At 42.5% G+C, this 9,377-nt stretch overlaps 1 long non-coding RNA gene across 1 annotated transcript; it reads right to left on the bottom strand.

The window, feature by feature from the left end:
* Positions 1-4,076: 4,076 nt before the first annotated feature.
* On the bottom strand, positions 4,077-7,817 carry LOC113944263. Its single transcript, XR_003526623.1, has 3 exons — positions 7,767-7,817; positions 6,765-6,906; positions 4,077-4,193 (listed from the first exon to the last, which is right to left on the bottom strand). It is a non-coding gene; the product is annotated as an uncharacterized LOC113944263 (long non-coding RNA).
* Between the last annotated feature and the right edge of the window lie 1,560 nt (positions 7,818-9,377).

A 9,377-nucleotide genomic window follows, 5' to 3' on the forward strand; every position in this document is an offset into this window, starting at 1 on the left:
GCTTTTCAGACATTTAGTGCATCGCATCTGAGCTTCACCTATATCCCATACAAAGAAAATCTCAATTCACATTTACACTCCTGAGTAAAAAGACTCAAAGTCACCACCTTGTTTATTCAGAAGTGTTTCTAAAATGATCAGTGGTTTGAGGAACGTTGGTGTTGTCTGTGGGATACGTGACAGCCTCACGTAGTTCGGCTTCCCCTCTGCAGGAGCTGTTGTGAAAGTTCACCTCCCTTCAAGTGGAGTACAAACCTGGCTGGCAAAACCTCTCATTCTGGAGAAGATAACGCCCATTCCCTCTTCATGCCTGGATGAACACAAGCATCTATTTGCAAATGAACACCCTGCCAGAACAACTCCCATCCCCAAAATCTGCCAGGTGGGCAGGTAATGACCGCCTGTCCCTCTCAGGGTGCCAACATTCACCCACAGTGAGCGCCGTCCTGACGAGCCGTCTCCTGTAGCTCCAGCTGATTGCATTAGCCACAAGGAAGCGTGGGGGTCTTGGTGACCTGATTTGCCCCAGAAAACACAATTGCCTCCAGCAAGGAGGGGTTTGTCAGCAAGCACAGCACTGAGGAGGGAGAAGGCTGTGATTAGTGAGCACCTCCATGCCTTCCGCCGTAAAACTGCTTTGCTTCTAATTATGTCATGCCAAGAAATAGCCTCTGATATATACCAGGAAGCAGAATCCCAAAGAGAGTTTGCTGGATGACAAAGCCCTCAGATCAGTTCAAAGAAGAGCAGCTGCTAAAGAAGCATCACCTTGTCCTTTAGGCAAAGAAATATTATTTGCAAACTCCACATAACCTCCAGTAAATAAATGGCAGGGACTCTACAGCTGTGATATCACCCAGGGCAAAAGAAACTGAAGCCCAGAGCAGTTGCATGGAGTGGCACATGAAGCTTGAAAAGAGCACCAACAAGGAAATTAGAAACTTATCCAAGTGCTTTGGAAGATCTGCACATTTTCAGTTAATCGTTTTGTTTTTTTCCTACCCTGAATAAATAAATTATAATAGACACATTTAAATAAAATGAACCTGCAAGCCAGCTTCCTCTCTGAGCTTCAGGGTAGATGACCTCCTAAAGGACCAGCCTCACTAGCACTGCCTATGAAGAATTAACTAAAGCAATCACACAAGGTGGGCCAGCTAGACCCCCAGGCCTTGCAGAGAGGCATCATTTCAGATGTTCAAGAGGTGTTTCAGCTGGTATTTGCTATATAGCAATTTGATAGCCCAACTCTTTATGATGGATCAGTCATCATGGTTTGCAAGACAGGAATGTCCACCCACTGACTGAATAAATTTAGTCATCCTCATTCCCTATCAGCTCATATTCAGCTGAGTTACAAGGTACAACCTGGGACATTTCTAGGTCTTCTTCCTTAACGAGCTCATTTCTCAGTACAACCACTGAAGCAAATTTTCTGCCTCTTGTCACCAGGACAACATCCCAGGCCCATCCTGGCTGACAGAGAGGAAGGATGGAGAGGAGAGATGAATGAGCAGAAAATGGTGGGATTCTCTGTAAAATGGCTCAGGTTTGCACACTTGTATTCCATCCCTTCCGTGTGGCAGTTTTAGGCTGCTCCATTTGTTGCCTTCTCTTTGGCTCTCTCGTTTCCCTCAAGTGTTAGTTCTTCAGAGCAAAGACCATCTCCCACCGTAACTTGGTACTCTCTGAGGCTCGAACAGTCTGTTCTCAGGCAAGGCCATTCAGTACTTCAGTAATATAAATAACAAGATCTCAAGTCTATTTTTGACGTGATGTTTTTGTGAAGGAAGCCGAAGAATCGCTTTTCCCCATGAACTGCAGTTAAATTCTTTTGAGAAAACATTATAATATCACTCACAGCAAACATCTGGTGGAAGAGTTCCTGCCTTAAGAATTTGGCAGGCATAGGCTTGTTGTAAGATCAGGTGAATGACCTCCCTCAAAACCAATTTTTTTCCAATAAAATAAACCTTTTGGGGATAAAAACCCTAACAAATCATTTTTTAACAAAGAAGCACAAACAAGCCTTTACAAATCTGACATTTTGCAGAAACTGCAAATTTCCCTTTCTGTTTTGTTTCAGAAACTTGTGGAATTTTGCATTTTGGCACCCATGTATAACTTAGACTTTACTGCCATGTCACATAGGAACTTTTACAGTGAAAAACACGGACCAATGTAACCTTTCAGGAGATTCTGACATAAATTCAGATCAATGTATCTTGGAAAACTTTAAAATAATATTTTGACTCCCCACTTTAATATGTGCTAAATGGTTTCCATATACATCAATCACTGTGCTACAGAGACTTCAGAAAGAGAAATCAGTAGAAAGAAATAGAACCATATTATTCATTTACTTACTACTGTGCTTACACCGTGGATTTATAGTGCTGTTACTGTAAGCTTATTTTGCCACAAGTTTTCTTTCTGCATTAGAGAGTGTATAAGTTCATTTGGAAACAACCTGAGGACAAAATCTGCAATAAAGCAATCCATAATAATAATAAAATATTCAAAAGCATGCTTTAAAATCAGAAAAGATTGCATATATGCATGAGGCCTTCACACTTCTTTTTCTTAAGATGGAAAAATGGTGGAAATGTTATTTGTTAAATGTTTTATTTTAAAAATATTTGCTAAATTATGCCATCACATTTAAACTATCATTAGCAATCTGGATGCTATAAATATTAATAATTATCCTTCAATAAGTGAATTAGTAATTCAATAATTAATGAGAACCTGAATATGTATTAATATTTTCATCATTTTTGCCCATTTTTCCATCTGTCTTGCTGTCCTGCACAAAGCTACTGACAAGCAGCAGAAGAAGAGCCTGAAGTGAATCATTTTGTGAGGGCAGGTGCAGAGCACACAGTCTCAAATCTACTCCAAGGTCCTAACACACCGAAGCATTCAACTGTGCTCTTGACTTTAAGAGCAGCAGAGTTACCCATGTGCTTTTGGAAGGACTCCTTCTGCTTTCTTAACAGGAAAAATTTGTCTGAAAAACCCTTTTTTAGAGTACAAGGGTCACAACCTTGTACAAGAACTTGTTCAGAATTGTGGAGGGCAGCCACAATTTTAGTCCAGCCTTTGCTGTCTTCATCTGCCCATTCCAGGGCCACTCCTGAGACAATGCAGCTGAAAGCTCTCCAAAGGGCTCTTGGGTGAAGTGCTTGCTAAAGGGAGCTGTCACAGAAGGTGTTTCAATATTTGCCCACTTCTCCTTTTTCTGTCTCCTTCCACATTCCAAACACCATAGCAAAGATCAAAGCCTGCAGATGGGTTGCTTTCCCCCAGAAAGCAACCCAACCAATTTGGTTTCCTGGCTAAATTTATCTCAGGTAGTTATGAGGGGAGATGTGAACTATGAGGGGGGAAATTTGGCAGCCTTCTCAGAAAAGAAAAAAAAAAAATAGACAAGGAAGATCATCAAGTAGCAGGAAGAATGTAAGAAAAGTAAACTCATTCTCACCATTTTTCCATCGCTGTCCCTTCCCAGCCTCCAAACAGCTAAGCTTCATGAGGAGCAGGTGAAGCAGTCCAACACCCGCCAAGTGCATCTAGACATCATCTGGGAAACACTTGTAACATCTATTAATGGCAGAAAAACGTATAAAGTTGTCTGCACTAGAGATTGCTGGTACCTCTCAGGAGACAGCCACCTCTCTCATTTCACCAGTAAACCCTCTCCTGTATTTGTGGCCATCTCATTTTCTCTCAGCTAATCTAACTAGACATGGAGGAACAGCACTCAACTTGCATCTAAACATTGAAAGGTGCAGGTTTAATAACAAGCTGTTTCTGATCTGTGCTTACGTGTCCTGAGGTATCTCTTTTTCCTCCTGAAAACAGGAATTAGCCTGTTCAATACCATACTTGGTCCTTGCAGACCTCGTTTCACCCATATCTTTAAACCAACACAGTCACAGCACTATCATGAAGACTCCTGCCTTGAAGTTAGAGAGGTGCCTCACTTCTAAAGTATCACCCCTCAGGCATCTCCATATACTCAGGGGTATCCTAAATACCAGAACGGCCAAGTCATTGCTGAGACCTACCTTTGAAGGGCTTTGGAGGCACCTTGCACCATGGTTCAAGCTGTCTACAGCTCCCATCTATTCTTGCAGTATGCCATGTCTTCTCTGGGAAGGGCCAAGAACACATTTCCTGCCAAAGTCAGTCTTTTTTCCACAGAGACTTGTGGACCAGAGAAAGGCAGCCAGACACAGAGCTCTGGGGAAAGACAGACAGAAAAGAAAAAAAAAAAAAAGAAGAGAAAAATTATGAATGTGCAACTAGGCAGGAGACACTCGAAGAATATTAAAAACACTAGAGACAAAAGATGTCATCTCATCATATTTAGCCACACAAAAGCTGTCTGCCTGGTGAGCAGTGATCAGTCACAGACCACTGCAGAGTGCTGTCTACAGCCAACAACAAGCAAGAAGCCTCCATAGGAGGAGAAACACAACATCCTATGACAAGGTAGAGTAAATCATCCTTACTGGATGTCTCTGCATTGCCCACAGGAGCTGGAGGACTGTGCTTAACAATTTTGTCTATCTGCCATTCCTAACACAAGAGGAAGCCCATCTGTTAGGGGTTTGGGTTAGATAAGAGTCCTCCGGCTCACATGTGAAGGCAATATTGAGTTATTTGTAACTATTATCTCCCTCCTTATCCAAGGTTGATGTGCCAGACAGACAACCCAGGAGCTCTCTCCTTCTGGAAAGAGCTTACTGGCCCCTGTCACGGGTCAGCTGGAGTCACCAGAAGATGAGACAGACAACCAAATTTACTACCAGGTGCTTGCTTGGCACCAAGAGTGACTCATTTTTAAGTAGCATAAACCATTCCACTTGCACCAGGCCAGGCTGAATCAACTCAACACAGATGTCAGCACAGCATTTCCCTCTGTGTCACCAGGTAAGGTATTTCTCTTTAAAACTCATCCCAAGCATTTAATTGCAAGATGAAAACTTGAAACAAAGCTATGCCTTGCCCTACAAGAGACACACAGGTTAAAGGTGATGCAGCATTGCCCAAAGCAGTGAGGGGAGAGCAGCCACTCTGGGTGCAGCGAACACAGGGCAGGAGAAGGAGTAGAATGACCTGCAATGATCAGAACTTGGTTTCTTGCAAATCAGTAGGAGGTGGGCACTAAGCTCACTGTAGAGTAAATTTTCTCCTGGCTTTAACCCTCTATTGCCAAAGACCATGTGAAGCCTGCACAGCTGAAGCTAGAGGACTGGAAATGCAAGAATTATGAGTCATCTGATAAATTCATTAAAGTGTACCCACCTCACTCACAATTTAATGAACAGATTATGCATTGGTTGGACATATAAATGGTAGCTGTGGAGAAACAGTCCCATCTCTCTCCAGAATAAACAACATTTCACAGTTTTAATTGTGCCCTGATGTTATAATGATCACAACTAAACTGGGTAATCATTCATTAAACATGAGCTAATTCCATGTCCTGCTATAATTATTATAGTTTCCTGAAAATACAACGTGTAGTAAAGTACAATAAGTGCAAACTGAAATATTGCTTTTGGAAGTTTATTTATTACTACCTTCAGCTGTAAACATTTATAACTGAAATTTATTGGTCCTGGTCTCTTCATATAAATATTTTATGATAAGCCTCAGGGATCTGCATCTTCTCGTTGAAATGCCTCAGTCCTGGTGTCTGCACCAGCAAAATAATCTCAGGAGAGAAAGTTTGCTGTTCTGTATTATTTGGACATCCTGCTGTTAACATAAGGCAGCATCATGAGTGCTACATGTTACCTGTCCAAAGATGCATACAGAGGTGAGGTAACAGCACACTTGTTGCATTACTCTGGCTTATAAATTTGTTCGTGTAGCACATGTAGTGTTCCTACACGCAACAGGCCAGTACAGTGTCAATGCTTATTTTATTGTAATAGTTCTGCTAAGATTCTTCTATTGAGCTGAAGAAAATGAGGCAACTGGAAAAAAGTCTGTGAACATCAGTGAGGAGGGAGTGTTCACTGAGAACTCTGTTCTTGTTTCTATTTCCATGCCAATACACAGCAAGAAGTGCCTAAAGGCAAAGAAGGAAGAGTTGTTTAGAAAATGGGTAACAAGTTTAAGACCTGGTTTTATATGTCAGACCTTACCATCCCTTCTGCCCGGGTGTCAGGGCTGGCCTGCTCTGTGCCATGCCCAGAGCTGATGGAGCTGTACAGATAGCAATAAAGAGGTGCTTGTTCAATCCCAACCACTGAATTATAATAAATCATTTAGGTTTCCATGGCATCCATCCAGAAAAGTTGAAGGAACTGAGAGTGAAGGAGCTGAACTGCTAACAAAAATAATTTGTGCTTTTCAATGATAAATTACAATTTCTACAGTGGAGAGACTGGAAGAAGGCCAGGTTCATATCAATCCTTTCAAAATGAACTGATAGTTCTCCCAGGACTCCCAGTCCCTCCTCACACTACCAGGAAAAATAGCAGCAAAGATCCTTAGGGAAAGCAGTAGAGCCTCTTGATGAATATAATATGCAAAGGGTGAGCCAGCATGAGTTTGCCAGGGAAAAAAACAACACTCTGTCCTAAATAATAAGGATTTACTGAAAGGAGAAACAAAGTAATGGCTGAGGGATAAGCAGGAGATATCATATGGATCTCAAAGGAACTTTTTCTTATGTGCCCCAGAAGACTATTAACCCTTGGAGCATGAAAGAGGAGTGTGCATTTGCAGCGCTCACTTTCAATTACCTGCACCGAGGGACTGCTGAGCTTGTTTGCCTCTGGATTCCCCATTTTCATAAATGGATAAACACACACGTGGGTGCCTCTCTCCCCGGCGCCTCTTCTCATCTCTGCCCTCTCACAAGCTTTCCATCCGATATTGTTTTCCCTGCAAGCCATATAAATCAGGAATAAAACTTGAGGAAAACCTGCCTGGAAGATTATCATCAGCCTCCAACTCTGCAGGTAAATCCCCCCCACACTAAAATGGGACTAAGTCCCTAAAACCACTGTGTTTGATTTCTGAGCAGTCCTTTATGACAGAATTTTTAACAACCCTGTAGTACTTGGTGCTACATCACTTACAGTATGTAAGGGGTATTGATCTCTTCAAGTTTATTCTTTTAAATGGTTCCCATCAAGTGCCAGGAAGTCAACCAGTTTGAGCTGTGTAGCTCATCTGCAAAACTCAGGACGAGATGATTGAGTCTACTCAGAAAACAGGCGTTTATTTGTTTTCTTTCCCAGAGGGACCTCAAGTGTGTGTAATGCCGTTAACATACCATGTTTGCCCTTAAAAATAATTTTATAGCCATGCTGAGTATCTCCAAACATAAAATATGCTTTATAAGTAGTTGGCTAACTACCTGGGTGTGCTGTAAATGCAGTAGTAAATAAAATAGTAAGACACTAAATATCAGCTGTATTTCATAGTCAGGGGTACTTTTTCAGCCACAAAACAGTTCCCAATGTTAAACCCCTTGATTTTTGCTTACATGCTATACTGTGACTAGAATTCCACCTAATCTCCTAAAGTCATGCTAAATACCTCTCACCTGGTAATCTGATTATCCTCCCACAAAGAGTGAACATGATTTATATTGAGCAGGTAGAAATATTTTCTGAGGCTGGAAATTTGGTTCCCAGGCTTCTCCATGCAGTAATATTGTTAAAGCTGATGCTACTTGGTTTATGTCCAGCTATCACCAAACTTTTTCTGCATGGAGACAATTTTCCTGGTAAACTCACCTCACCTGGCTGGAGAAATCTGTGCTTTGTAATCAGTATAAAGGGCATCTGCAAGAAGAAGGGAAACCGGTGAAGTGCTAAGGGCAGCTGCTCAGATTAACCCTTCCTAAAAATTTCTGTCTGTGACACAGAGGCTGAAAACAGAGCTGTGTCCTTTACTCCAAATCCACCCCTCTGACATCTCTTAGCTTAGAACAAGTGTCCACAAGGAGTGGGAAGAAGAGAGGCAACACAGAAAAGAGAATGAAAGAGAAAATCACCTATGAGATAGTGTTCTTTTTTTTTTTTTCAATTTTCTGTAAGTATTTCAGTATTTTCCTTTTTATTACCAAGCATGGCATGGGAGGGATAGGATGGGATGTTGGAAGAGAAAAGGCACACTCTTCAGGAGTGAAGGCTCTACTTCTGCCCAGCCTTACAGTGCCCGTGCTGTGGAGCAGGACACCCAAATGGACCAAACTCATTAGCAGCAGGTACCACGAGGAGCCTTTCTGCCTCCCCACACCCACACCCACCCTGAGTACCCCTTCTTCAGCCATCACAGAGACCTGATAGTGACAGAACCCAGCCCTGCCCTGAAGGAATCCCAACCCAACTGAGCAAAACAACTCAAAATCCTGAAGTAACCTTGGCAATCCTTCTACAGACAATTTTCCTTTAAAATGTAGAATTGTTAAGGTTGGAAAGGACCTCTAAGATCATTAAGTCCAACTGTTAACCCAGCACTGTTCACCACTAACCCACATCCCCAAGTGCCACATCCACACCACACATCTTCCAAATCCCTCCAGGGATGGTGACTCCACCACTTCCCTGGGCAGCCTGTTACAACGCTCAGCAACCCTCTGGGTGAAGAAATATTTCCTAATATCCAATATAAACCTCCCTTGGTGCAACTTGGGGCCATTTCCTCCTGTCTTGTTGCTTGTTACCTAGGAGAAGAGACCAAACCCCATCTCACTACAATCTCCTTTCAGGGAGCTGTAGAAGGTTGTAGATCCCCCTGAGCCTCCTTTTCTCCTTGATGAACAATTGCAGCTGCTTCAGCTGCTTCTCATCAGACTTGTCCTCCAGACCCCTCCCCATCTATCAACTGGCTGTCAACTATTTCTGCATCTTCCAATATCAAATGCAGTCTTGCCTTCCCAGCAATCCAGAATTTAGTTCATTTTACACTGCTGTGCAGACAAAAATGTTGCTCAGATGAACATTTACTGGAAGTCCAGAGGGTGAGCTGGGGCAGGACAGCAGTAGATGACACCTGGCCACCAAAGCACTTGCTGAACGTGAAACAGGGATGGCTCAGCCCATTAAAATCTGCCAGCTCCGCTGTAGGGATGAGCTGTGTGCTCTTGGGATGGGCACTCGCACGGTGCTGCTGAGCTGCCCTGCCATGGAGCTCTGCTGTTGCTAAACCTAGTCCATAAATCAAGATGGGAGGATATAAACCAGGACGGAGACATGACTGCAGAGCGCCTGAGATTTGAGATCAATATTCATTTTACAAACCTCTCCAGAAAAGTTCCTTAATTAATTGTTGGAATTAAAGTCAAAATTGACCCCTCAATTTGCTCCCGTGGCCTTTAGATCAATTTTGTTTTCTTTACAAAT

This window comes from Corapipo altera, unplaced genomic scaffold, assembly GCF_003945725.1.
Source record: "Corapipo altera isolate COAL_440 unplaced genomic scaffold, ASM394572v1 45, whole genome shotgun sequence".
NCBI lineage: Eukaryota > Metazoa > Chordata > Aves > Passeriformes > Pipridae > Corapipo > Corapipo altera.